General features: G+C 39.6%; 1 protein-coding gene across 3 annotated transcripts in view; it reads left to right on the top strand.

Annotated features, from left to right (window-relative positions):
- Positions 1 to 14,606, top strand: part of LOC149847908 (vacuolar protein sorting-associated protein, putative (DUF1162)) — a 197,473-nt gene that overhangs the window by 81,493 nt on the left and 101,374 nt on the right. The window lies entirely within an intron of this gene.

The raw sequence follows: 14,606 nt of genomic DNA on the forward strand, positions 1-14,606 counted from the left end.
CTGGTTTGGATCAGATCTGATCCAAACCAGTCTCTCATGGGTTAAAGGTCACCTTGACCGAAACCCCCCCATATATATATATATATATATATTCTATTTTATAAAAGAAACTAGAAACGAAATCAATAGCACCTAGTTGCAGACCTGTCCACCATTGCGGTGGACAGATCTGTCCAGATTAGACAGCAGGTGCGCTGGGGCAGATCTGTCCCGTCTGTCTCGGTCTAAGAAGGATCGGACCTGTCCAGATCTGTCCGAATATTTCATAGATAGATCTGTCCAGGTATATATATAGGGGTGGCAATTTCTGACACGACCCGCCAACCCGCATCTTAGGCGGGTTCGGGTTGGGCTTAAGTCAACCCGTTTAATAAACGGGTCGACCCGTGTAACCCGTTTATTAAACAGGTCGGGTTCGGGTTGGGGGTATGCCAACCCGCTGACCCGGCTGACCCGTTTAATAAACGGGTTAGGCGGGTGGGTCAACCCGCCAACCCGACCGCCAACCCGACCCGTCAACCCGACCCGCCAACCCGACCCGCCTACCTGCCAACCCGATCCGTCAACCCGCCAACCTGAAAACCCGTTTACCCGACCCAACCCATTTATTAAATGGGTTGGCGGGTCGTGTCGGGTTACCCGTTTATTAAACGGGTCGGGTTCGTGTTTGCCACAGCCGACCCGTTTAATAAACGGGTCGGGTTCGGGTTGAGGTATGCTGACACGCCAACCCGCCAACCCGACCCGCCAACCCGATTGCCACCCCTATATATATATATATTTATGGGAAATATGTACATGAATATGAAATAAGACACATCATTCTATGGATATTGCATCCCAAATTCGAAATACCACTAGATCATCATGTATATGTTGGTTTTTCCTATTTTTAAATGCGGAAAACCGAACCAGATTCGTGATCTTTTTATAAAATATCGCTTAAATCATATTTAAGTCTTTTTTCCTTATTCGAATCGAAAGAGATGAACCCATACCATTTTTTTTAACGCTTGAAAAAAAGGATCGGAGTGCTTCGAAGAGGACGATGGCTTCTCCCTCCTTCCCTTCTCTCTACCTTCTTTTCCTCTTTTCTCTTCTCTCTCTCTCTCTTTCCTTTCTCTCTCTCTTTTCTTTCTTTCTTTCTCTCTCTCTCTCTCTTTCTTTTTCTCTCTCTAGTTCACGCCCCCCCTTCTTTTTTTGCTTTAAATAAGGCGAGACCTTAGAGGTGATGCCCCTCTAGGGTTTCTCATTTGGGGGCTGGAGAAAAAGTTACTTTTCCTACTTTTTCTCTAGCTCACTCCTTTTTAGTAACTTTATCAAACTTCAATTCTTTCTACTTACCTTCTTTTACTTTTACTTGCCTTTTTCTCTCCTTGTTTTAAGGTTAAAGTAGATTCTTCTAGAGGCTTACCATAAAGCAACTTTTGAAATTCAGAATTAATTTATATTTAATATTAATTTAATTATTTATTAATAAATAATAATCTAGAAGCTTTCGGAGGGTATCTTATCTCTCTGGGGCCCTTTTTAACTTTAATTTGAATATAAAAGTGAATTTAAAGCTATATTATCATTGGGCATGGGTTTGGATCCAGATCCAAGATCCAAATCCATATACAAACCCCAATTGGGTCTTGGGTTGGATCAACTCCATATTAATATGGGTCTTGGATAGAGTCTAGATCCATATTAACTTGGATCAAATACATTGGATCCAACCCGATCCAAATCCGGACCTGGCCCGTCGAGGCAGTTTATTTTAAAAAAATGATTTTCAGGCCAACCGTAGCTCTGATTGTGGAAAGTATAATATCGTTGGACTCAGGATTTCAAGATGTATCCAACGACATATACTTTGAATTTCGCTTATGAAATTTGCCCAAATTTAACATGAATTTCGCTTGAATTTAAAGGTCGAAAATAAAACTTTTTCGTACCTTTTAATTGGCTCGTTTAGACCTTGTCGATGAGACCTGGGTCGATTCTAGACTCAAAGGACATAGGCCTATTATCGAGGTTTACCCAATTTTTCTTCTATACTTTGCCAATTTTTCGAAAAACTCAATTTTAACTAAGTGTGAGAATACATGATATTACATGTATACACTATATTGTGATTACAAGTTTTAATTATGCTCATGTACTCTTAAAGAATTCTAAAAGTTTTTGTGCATTATTGGCAGTAATCCGTGCCATTTGGAAAATGAAACTTGAGTTTTCCAATTTTGCGTTCAAGTATTTCCTAGAATTAGAGGAAAATGTTGGTGAGTATTTTCCATTCCTGGCCAATGAATTATTGTTGGACCCATTTAGCTTTGTCTAGACCAGCATATTATCAACTTTGATGTCACCAAGAGGCTTGTAGCTCAGTGCTCTTTATTGAACTCTCTGGCGCAACCTAGACTCATTGCATATTTAATCTATGAATAATTCATCTCTTCTAATGCGTGCCCCCTTTTATTGTATTTTTTGGTATTAGAGGCCACATTCAATGTCAAGTTGATTGACATGTGGTAGCTGTAATGAGATATGCGAAAATATAAAAGCTCAATAAAGAACCGAATATCACAAGCACTTAATGTGCAAAATACACAACCCCACTATGGGGTGAATGCCAAAAGGCAAAAATGAATATTTTTCAAGAGAGAATGTGAGAGAACTCATACATAACAAGAGGGGGGAAGTCCCCTTTATATACAAAAAGAGAGAGCTAAAAGCGGTGCCATTGTGGCTCCCCCTAATGGACGTTGGGGAGCCCCAACACCTATTTAGGTGGTGCCCCCAATGGTCCCAAAAAGAAGATGATAAAAAAAAAATAAAGAAAAAAAATCAAAAAAGAAAAACCTAAAAAATTACATACAATATATTTTACACAGGAAAAAGACCAAAATATCCCTATCGGGTATTTTGGTATATATATATATATATATATATTTTGTAACACCCCTCACTTTATGGGGAGAAAATTGAAAGTTTGCTTAGGAGAAACAAAAAGTGAGGAGTTGAAAGTGCTTTGGTGAAGAAGTCAGCCGACTGATATTCTGATGTGACATAAGGCAATTTAGGTATTCATCTCGAACATAGTGACAATCCATTTCAATATGCTTGGTGTGCTCATGGAAGATATGATTGCTTGTAATGTAGATCACATTTTTGTTGTCACAACACATCTTTGAAGGAGTTGAGATGATCCCCATATCACAAAGAAGACTTCTAAGCCATACCGTCTCCATGATTGTAGTTGCCATGACACGATATTCAGCTTTTGTTGACGACAATGATACTTTTTGCTGCTTCTTGCACCTCCAAGAAATAAGTGAATCCCTTAAGAAAATACAAAAACCAGCAGATGAGATTCGATCATTGGGATTACCTTCCCAATGTGCATCAGTATAAGCAGTTAAATCAAAAGATGAAGAATATAAGAAAAGCCCTTTTGAGATAGTATTCTTGATGTATCACAAAATTCTCATGACAGCTGCCATATGAACTGTCGTAGGAGCATGCTGAAACTGACTTACTGCATGGACAACATGAGCGATATCCGGTCGGGTGATGGACAAATAAATTAGAGATCCAATTAATTGTCGATAAGGCGTATGATCATAAAGTAGAACACCATATTCAAGTCTTAATTTTGCATTTATAACTTCAGGAGTTTCTACTTTCTTATCATCTGAAATCCCCTACTTAGCATAAATGTCCACAACTAGCTTCATTTGGGATATAATGTATCTTCTATGTGAATAAGCCACCTCAATACCTAAAAAATACCTCAGAAAACCCAAGTCAGACATATCAAAAGTTTTCTTTAGCATAGACTTAATGTCATTTACTCTCTCTTTATCACTTCCTGTGATGATCATATCATCAATATAAAGAAGAAAAATTACAATAAAATCACCTGTTTTCTTTAACAAAGAGAGCAATATCAATATAACAAGAGACAAAACCAAAATTAATTAATACATTACTAAATTTATCGTACCAAGCTTTGGGAGCTTGTTTAAGACCATTCAATGCTTTCTTTAGTTTCAAAACTTTTTTATTTAAATTCATGCCAGGAGGAGGGTCCATACATTTAAAAGGCATTTTTAACATCAAGTTAATAAATAAGTCATTTTTTAATAGAAGCAATTGGAATAAGGGCTCAAGCACTTGTCATTCGAGCAACCGGCGCAAACGTTTCATTATAATCTACCCTATATTCTTGAGCATATCCTTTGGCTACCAATCTAGCCTTATATCTTTCTAAGGAGCCATCACTTTTCGTTTTTACCTTAAAAACCCATCTACATCCTATGAATTTCTTTCCTTGAGGAGGATTAACAATTTTCCAAGTTTGAGCTTTCTTAAGTGCATTAAGTTCATGTTCCATAGCTTCATTCTAATGTGCATATTGTTTGACATCACTATAATGAGATGGTTCACAAAAGGAGTGGAGAGCTAATAAACAAGCTCTAAAATGTGGTGAAAAAGATTCATAAGACACAAATTTATTTGGTGCTTTAAAGATACGACTTGACCTTTGAGAAGATTCTTCCAAAGACATATTTTGAGAAAATTTGTCAAAAGCACATGGATGAGGATTTTCACTTCTTCTAGTATAAACTTTAGTATTATTTGTTACATGTTCTTCTACACTTTCATGTGAGTTGTTTCTTTTATTGTTAAAAGATTGTTCATTTTGATTTTCAACATCATTGAGAGACTCAAGAATCTCAATAGGACTCGATTCATCTTTTCAGGGTAGTAAATCAAATAATAAAGAATAATCAATGTTTTCTTTTGGTTCATCATTTGCAAAACCATTTTCTACTTCAAGAAGAGTAACATCTTTTGAGATACAAAGTTTATTATTTGATAAGTCAAAACATCGGTATCCTTTTTATTTTTCACCATATCCTAAGAAAACACACTCAATAGCTTTTGGAGAAAGCTTTTCATTTTTGTAAGTAAGAACATAACATTTGCAACAAAAAATTCTTAGCCTTTTGAAATCCAGAGACATTATAAAGTTTTTCAAAAGGAGAAACATTTTTTAAAGATGACGAAGGAGTTCTATTGATTAGATATGTTGAAGTTAAAGCGGCTTCGACCCAAAATGATTTTGGAATATTTTTAGAAATTAAGAGTTCTAGTTGTTTCTATTTTATGCCTATGTTTTTTTTTTCCCACAAGACCATTTTGTTGCGGTGTGTTAGGACAAAATCTTTGATGACAAATTCCATTTTGTCGTAAATAAGTTTGAAATTCATTTGACATATATTCTCCTCCCGAATCCGATCTTAGAATAGATATATTACTTAGAAATTGATTCTTAATTATTGCATGAAATTCTTTAAAGACGGAAAACACATTAGATTTTCGATTTAGAAAGTAGATCCAGGTGTATCTAGTGAAATCATCCAAAAAAAATACATAATATGAAAAACCTCCCTTAGATATATAATAGGAGAGGGACCCCAAACATCGGAATGAACAAATTTAAACGGCCGTGTAGAGACAAAACTTCATTCAGGAAATGGAATAACTTTTAATTTACCAAAGATGCAATCGTTACAAGTCATGACTTTTTTAATTTCCCACAAAGGAGAAAAAAGACATCTTTGAAAATTTCGGATGGCTAAGTCTCTTGTGCCAAACTTATATACTTTTGACATTTACAAAATCACAGAATGACTTGGATGGTAGAGTAAAAAAATCCATAAAATATAGATCATCTCTCCTATGACCTTGCCCAATCAGCTTCCCTGACTGGAGATTCTGCACGGTGCAATCTTTAGGTGAAAAAGAGACTTTGCAACCATGATCAGTAATTTGGGAGACCGAGAATAAGTTTAAATTGATTTTTTGAACCACCCTTATTTTTGGAACAAAAAAATCTTGCGAATGATTTAAATCAAGTGTTCCAATGTTTTCAATTTTTATAAAAGTCCCATCGGCCGTTGAAACGTAAGATGTGGGGTTGGAGTAGACGTTAGAAAGAATATTTTTATGTGGTGTCATATGAAAAGAAGCACCTGAGTCCAAAATCTACATACTTGGAGGAGATAAGGAGGTTGCGATTGCAACACCCGAAGTAGAGGAACACTTAAGAAGATGTTGAAGTGCCTCCGAGATTTGATTTAGAGTATCTTTAATGTCTCCTCCATTGTTGTTAACTTCTTCTTTATTTGAAATATTTTCACCAACCGTGGCAACCTTTCCTTTAAGCTTAGGACAAATCGGTTTAATATGTCTCGGTTCATTACAATAGTGACAAATAACACCCTTTCTAAAACTATTATTTTTGGCAAAGAGGGGAGGCCTATAGGGCTTAACATTCGATTTCGGCCTAGTAACGACCAAAATCTCATCACTTTTATGAGTCATACCAAGAAGAGTTTCCTCTTGGCATACTTCGGCAAGTGTATCTTCAATGGATAAGGCCTTGCTTTTATGAAGAAGGGATGCCCTTGTTCAAACTCTGGTCTAAGACTGAAACGACCCCAATTCATAACCGTGAAAAAGTGGCAATTTTTTATTTTTTTAAATGCAAAAACACTCTCAGAGACACGTTGTCCACAACCAGAAGGGATCTTATACTAATATTCAAAACCAAACTTTATTTATTAAAGTGTATAGAGTCTGAGACATAAGCAAATAAAATATAAATAAAGTAGAAAGAAGAGCCACGTTCTCTCAAGAATCTGCCAGACAATCGTGTGGTCCCTTCGTAGATCCTTTCGAAAGCAAGTCACCTCACTGGGCCTTTGAGGCTGTGAAAAGCACAAAAGTAGGGGTGTCAGAATCCAAAGAATTCTGTGTACGAATCACTCTAATGAAACAAATGAGTAAAAAAAACACAAATATGATTCATGCAATATTTTAAAGGAATGCTGTTATGACAAATTCATAATTCAAGTAATCATTTAAGCAATAGGGAACATCAATTAATCATTAAAGACAGTTATCATGCAATAGAAAGCACATATCATGCAATCACCCATATATCACAAGTAAATATGCATGATCTAATGCATAACAGGAATATGTATGATTGCAGTGCACATGCATGATTAGATTATTATCTTTCATCAGAGTTTTCTTTTCATATGCATGTCCCTATTAAATGCATATAATTTAAGTTTTTCTTTTCATTACTGTTGCCCGCGGATACTTCGAATGGGTAAAATTTTTCGAGGTCAAGTTAGGTCCCCAGAGTAACTTAGCACACAAGTTGTATTTTATTACTGAGTTCCAAACTTAGCCCTCGACCGAAACAACCTTCGGAACATTAGAAATTCACATCTAATGTCGGAACACCAGGGATATCATCAACATCCACAAGTGATACTTTCTTGGTATATCAAAACATCAGCTGTGTCTACACACCACCCCCAGGTAAAGTGGTGGATTCTTTCTAAAACCGTGGTCAGAAAAAGAACCTCAATATCGGGTTCAGAGGTATAACGCACACAAAGTTTTAGTATTCTCACGATTCCTCAAAACTGCAATGTTCAAGATTTTCATACTATAGAAGGGACATCAAAGAAACGTATATTACACTGTTCTTTAATTTCTTTTATCTTGTTATTAATTCATTTTCTTTGATTTGCAATTCAATATACAGAATTAATAACACAGGTTCACACATTCACATGCGAAGCTCTTCACGGGATCACAATCCGTGGCAACATAGAACAATGCAAATAAAACAATAATATCACATTTAATTTTTGCAATGCATGAAACTAAAACAAAGAGCAACAATACTCAAGGCTTACTCGACCTACGATGATCCATTTTGACCATCGATGCATTCATACACAAAAATCATGAATCACATGCTATTATGCATTCATTCCACATGCCTTTCAATGCACAATCATGTATGGCAATACAGAGATGTGCATGAAACAACAATATTCATATGCATGTGCATGAGTTCACACATTCATGTTAAGTGCATGCTTTCATTCAATACATATATTCATGTCAAATGCATGCTTTCATTCATGAAGCATTTTAATCAAACATGTAAACACTCATGCAATCATTTACATGCAAAACACATCTATCTCATGTATGCACATGCACATGAAAGCATCTATGCAATAATACTATGATTAAGCATGATATATTAAGTGCAAGCATGTAGAATCTCATTCTTTTGCATGTATTAGTCAAATAAAATTTCGAATAGCAAATCTTCTGTTTTTTGCCCACAAATCGACTATGCCCATTGTTTGAACACTGCATTCACATAATCTGATTAGCATCTCATATTGAAACTTTTAAAACATACCCGTTCATAAGTATGCCAATCACAAAAACATGAGAAAAGTTTCCATATTTCGAATCCATTACAAAAAAAATCAGTTTCAACCATTTGCACCCAGTCGGCTGGGGTTCGGCTCAAACCCATCCGAGCTCAGCCGGCCAGGTATGACCCAAGCAGATCCTGGCGAAGCCTGGCAGGCCAAAACGAACTCAGTTCGGCTGGGTTGCCAGCCAACCCAACTAAAAAATAAGATTTTCTTTTTGTAAAGGGCCGGGTCCTGGCAGGCAATGTACCTGCCAGCTCGGCTGGGCTGCTAGCCCAACCCAGCACCAGGTCGGGTCAGGTCCGGCCCGATCAGACCCCAGCCAAGTTTGGCATGTCAGACCAGGTTCGGCTGGCCTGACAGCCAGCCCACTAGAAAACCAAAATATATATATAATTTTTTTTTTGAAAGACACACCTGCCCAGCCAATCAGCTGGGCCTGGTATAGTCTGTCAGCACCTATCAAGTGCTGCCAGACTTGCCCCTTGCCCAGTCGACTGGCTGGGCATGACAGGGACTGGGCTTTCTCCCTATCCAGCCCAACTCGGCTGGACTGCCACCCAGGCCAACACAAAGATATATAAAATATTTTTTTTAACATGCAAAATCCCACATATTTAGGTTCGATGATGCATACATATGCATATTCAAATTCAGGTTGCATGCATACGAAGTTGCATTGTTCAAATATTCTGTCGAATACATGGTTTGCTCAATTTTGCATTCATGTACAGATTCGTACTTTACATATGCATTCATATGCATATTCACTCTCAAGAATATACACATGTTTTAGATTTGCATTTATTCATAACCCAATGATGATGAGTATGCATATTTTTAATTAGATAATGTGTGTACCAAAAGTGCATGTATATAAAATATTCTATCATATGCTTACATGCATCTAACAATCCATAACATGTGCCATCCATGGAAAACAAATATTTATCAAAGGACAAGCTCTAAATAAGCACTTCTATCATGAATCAAAATTCTGTTTTACCGTAGAAATAAGTATATACAGAAATTTATTTTTGAAAAGATGGATATCATAAAATAAATAAAATACATCTACGAAAGAGGATCCATAAATCCCCACCCATGTATTTAGAGTAAACATCTAGATTTACTCTTTTTTCATAGATTTCCACTAAAATATTGCATGAAAATCCAATCTATATTCAATTTCTCACTTGGATCAAGAGAGGAAACTCGTACCATACGTGTAGATTGAAAAGGAATCAAGAACGGATGGATTGAAGAACCTCTCTTCTTCTTCCTCCTTCCCTCTTTTCCTTTCTTTCTCTCCTTCTTTCTCCCTTTTTCCTTCTCTTTTTTTTTTTTTTTTTTTTTTTGAGGTTTAAATAGACCAAGAGGGGGTGACGCCCCCCCTTCTCCAGCTCCTTTTATATGGGCTGGAGATAGGGAACTCTTCCCAAGATGGACTCTTTTATCTCTCTAGAGTTTCGAAAATTTTTGAACTCTTGGTTTGACTTTTCAAAATTTTAATTCATTTGGACTCTAATTCTCTCAAACCTTCCTAAGTTCTTCTAGATGTATTTAAGGACTCTACTAAGAGTCCTAAACAAATACCAAAATAAAATTTTGGAATTAAATAAAATTAATTAATTAATAAATATTAAATAATAAATAAATATCTAGAAGCTTCCAAAAGTTGCCATATTAACTTGGGAGACTTCTTAACATTAATTAACTTTAATTTAAAGGTATCTAATGAATTTAAAGTTGAAAGTTCATTGGGCATGAATGTGGATCTGGATTCGGATCCAAGATCTAAATTCATCTCAAAAAATCCAAATGGTTCTTGGGCTGGATCAATACCAGATTAATATGGGTCTTGGGTAGAGTCCAAATCCATATTAATTTGGATCATAAGCTTTGGATCCAGTTCAATCTAAATCCGGATCCAAACCAAAAGACTGCTCTTTTTTTTCGAGAAAACGCGATAAAATACTGTTAAACTTAGAATTTTGACATGCATCCAACGATATATAACTCAAATTTTGCTTTTGAAATTCATCCAAAAATAACCTTGAAAATAAAACTTTTTTTTACGTTTCGATTGGCTTGTCTCGACCTTGTCGATGAGACCTCGACCAAGCCCAGACTCAAAAGACGTCAGCCTATCTCAAGTTTTTACCGATTTTTTTTCTATACTTAGCCAAATTTTCGAAAAATCTCAAAATGATAGTGTGAAAATACACAATATTACAAAGACCGTGAAGAAATTAAAAGAAATGTTCTTTTTCAATTTGTTCTCTTCTCAATTCAACTTCTTCCGGAGCCACCCACTTGGTGTAACGCCCCAAAATTTCAACTTTCAAACCTTTCATAAAACAGGCAAGAGACTAAAAGAATCTCTTTATTTCAGAGTTGGTTTAAGAAATAAGCGGAAGCCCATCCTTTTGTTAATTTTAGAAAGGCAAGTTGACCACTTTGGGCACGTTAGCTGAAGAACCAAAACATACAACCCATGCTACTTGAAAAAGGCACTTTCATTAAAAGAAGGTTCCAAAAGTACAAAATTCGGATGTCCCAAGGAAAATCCATTACAAGACCCAAAAACATCAGGACGCGAGCTAAGAGCAGGAAGAAGAGAGTCTTGAAACCATCTTGCCATCGCGCCATCGCCCGTGAAGTGCCTATTCATCACCTGTACCCATAGACTGGGTTAGTTTCGCTAAAGAAACTAGTAGGTGCACAAGATAGACTACAAGGAAACTGAATTATGTACATTTCATTCAGTAGGTTACGCAGTTTAAAGTAGATAAGCAGTTAAACAGGTAAGCAATGCAAGCAGATAAATAGTGCAAACGCGTATGTAGTGCAAGCGAATCAGTAGTGCAAGCGAGTCAATAGTGCAAGCGAGTCCAAGTGAGTCAGTAGTGCAAGCGAGTGCAAGTGAGTCCAAGTGAGTCAGTAGTGCAAGCGAGTGCAAGTGAGTCTCACTACTCAACCACCAGTGTGAACAGACTTTATGTTTCGATATTACTGGCCCGCGGGTACGCGCAGGCAAAACGTAGAAACAACTGAGACTAGTTCGGGCGTCTGTTATTCTATGTATTTGAATAACCCGAAAAGCTAGTTGAGTCCGCTCCAGAGGGACGGCTTTAGCCGAGAGAGGATTCCCCGAAGGAGGCAGTGCCACGGATGCATCCAACTTCTGCAGAAGTTTTGAGCTAACTATTGTAGCCCCTTTCCCCTAACTCCAATGACTGGGGAGGCCGGATCATTGCCCGTAGGGTGGTTGTTAACAACCTGTCCATTGGAGTTTGTACCGTCCTGTCCTCTCCCTTGACAGACCACTTGAAACGAACAGGTACGTTAGGGGTTGCTTAACTAACGACCCACTCTATGCTGTAGTCTTTAAACCACTCAAGCATCTTGCCTGTGAAGGCGAATGTGAGGCCATTTATGTGATTTCAGCATTGTGCATTTCGCACTGTTCGTGGTCGCACGACCGTCTCATCCGATCATCGCAGTACTAGACGTGTCGTGCACGACTACAAGTACTCTAGGATGAAGGGGGTATAGCTCCTCAAAAGAAGCCTCAACAGGAGTGTTTCACAAGGATGTAAAGTTTATCAACTTTACTATATCCTTTGAAACAACAGTACCTTGTGCCAACATTATGCCTGCGATTTTCTAGAACCTCATCCGCTATCGGGGTATCTACATGCCTCGCATGACTCGACACCGGCCTCGATAGACGGGATACATGTTTCTCAACAGAACCTCCAACTCGTCTGCAGGACTGCATACTTAAGGAGTCAGGATCCTTGCAAGGTATCCCCCTCCTTAGACGAGGATGTAACGCTAGCTCCCATCTCAACTCTCGTCGCAAGAGAGAGAGGTGAATGCCTGAGGATGCCTTTAAGGCATATGCAAAGAGCAAAAACCTATGCGGCATCTGCAATAGCAAAGCAGTAATAATACATACAAAAACAAGAGCCTAGGCGCAAAGCGCGGCGACAAGGTAAAGGCGGTAAGCAGAAGTGCGACACTGAACCTCGCCACGATGCGTGACGGCACATACAAACCATAAGCAAGAATGCAACACGAGATCTCGACGTGATACACGATGGTAAGTATAGACTGACATAAGGTAAAGGGCAAGGATCGTGAAACCGCGTCCTTGAGTTAAGTGCATACTCGTATAAATATATATATATATATATATATTTGTATATATATATATATATTCATTTTATTGATCGTTTTTAGTTTAATTGAACTTAATTCAATTATCCAAGTCTTTCGTACAATCTTCCCCTACCTTGGAGGGTTACGAGCTTGCCGACGTCTGCGGACGTACACAATTGACGGCTCGGGTCGCGGAGCGCGAATGAGATCCGTCGTAGCTGCGAATATGCGATATTAACATGCAAGCCCCGACAAAGCAAAAGCAAGGCAAAGACTCAACTTCTCCAATACATAGAGTTGGGGCCAACGGTCCCAAATGACTCAAAACCAAAAAGGATGGGGCAGGGCCAAATGAGCCTTGCCGCCCAAAGAGGGATGTAGTCAATGTGAGCAGATGACTCACGTTCACTAGGAATTCCTCGCTGGAGATCAACAATTGTAATAATCTGTCCCCATTACGATGTAGCTTCCAAAGATTCCCCGGGTCTGTCGACCAAGGGTATAGGCTTGCGCACAAAAGGGGCAGGGGATCGGCCCCTACTGGCAAACAAAAAGGCAGGGGCCGATGGCCCCTGTTAGCAAACAGAAAGGCAGGGGCCAATGGCCCCTGCTGGCACACAGAAAGGCAAAGGCCGATGGCCCCTGCTGGCAAACGAAAGGCAGGGGCCTATGCCCCTGCTGACCAAAGAAAGGCAGGGGCCATAGGCCCCTGCTGGCAAACAAAAGGCAGGGGCCTATGCCCCTGCTGACCAAAGAAAGGCAGGGGCCATAGGCCCCTGCTGGCAAATGAAAGGCAGGGGCCTATGCCCCTGCTGACCAAAGAAAGGCAGGGGCCATAGGCCCCTGCTGGCAAACAAAAGGCAGGGGCCTATGCCCCTGCTGACGAAAGAAAGGCAGGGGCCATAGGCCCCTGCTGGCAAATGAAAGGCAGGGGCCGATGGCCCCCTGCTGGTGCAAAAGAAAGGCAGGGGCCATGGGCCCCTGCTGGCAAATGAAAGGCAGGGGCCGATGGCCCCTGCTGGCGCAACAAAAAGGGGCAGGGAGGAGGGGCTCGACCCCTCCCCTGCCGTAGCAGAGAGCAGGGAAGAGGGGCCCAGCCCCTCCCCTGCCGTACGGAAGTAGGGAGGGGGCTCCGCCCCTCGCCTGCCGTACGAAAGCAGGGAGGAGGCTCAGCCCTCCCCTCCCTGTGCAACGAAGAACCGAGGGGGGGGAGGAATGGGAGAGAGAGAGAGAGAGAGAGAGAGAGAGAGAGAGAGAGAGAGAGAGAGAGAGAGAGACGGAAAAAAAAGGGAGAAGAAGAGGAGGGAGAACGTACCTGGTGGTCGGCGGCGGCGGCGGAGAGAGGTCGCAAATGGCCGCAGCAGACGAGCGAGGGAGAGTCGGGAGGCGGTGAGGGAGAAGAGACAGCGAGGGGGAGGGTTTCGTATTTGAAACCCCCCCTGCCTTATCTTTTTAAAGGCACGAGGGAGGCGGTGCCTCCATTGGGTCCGGGTCGGGTCCGGGTCCGGATCCGACCCGAATCCTAACCATTTTTTTTTTTTTTTTTTTTTTAACGGGTTGTTACACTTGGGCTCAAGAAGAGCAAGTTTATCCCAAAGGGGAGACAAACACCTAAAATAATCTCGGACACTCATGTCCCCTTGTTTAGTGGATCTATTATTTTCTTGACAAAAAAATTGTTTGGCTAGATCCTTTTGGGTATACATACCCTTAAGAAAGAACCAAGCTTCATTGGTTCTTCTAAACTTAGCAATGTTGGCACAAATCTTTATGTCAACATTGTTCATGAACCACGCCAAAATTTTGGCGTAGTTACTTTCCCAATCCTCTACCTTTGTTTGATGTTCATTAATTGCTTTAATGTGATCCTTACCATCAAGAGCTTTTTCAATACCACCTTCGATCTTGGTGAGCTTCAATGTTGGTTCAAGAGTGGTCCCCATCACAAAGCCCCATAGTTTCTTTCCACGAAAATGATTCTCCATAGCCGACACCCACATCAAATAATTCGAACCGTTGAGCTTGAAGGAGAGCTCTACTCTTGAGTCATGCTCCATGACGAAGAAGAAGGTAGAGATGAGAAATAACTTACAAGGATCTTAGAAAAACTTCCAAGATTACAAAGAA

Source organism: Nuphar pumila, chromosome 1, assembly GCF_984573655.1.
Source record: "Nuphar pumila chromosome 1, dmNupPumi1.hap1.1, whole genome shotgun sequence".
In the NCBI taxonomy this organism is placed as follows: Eukaryota; Viridiplantae; Streptophyta; class Magnoliopsida; order Nymphaeales; family Nymphaeaceae; genus Nuphar; species Nuphar pumila.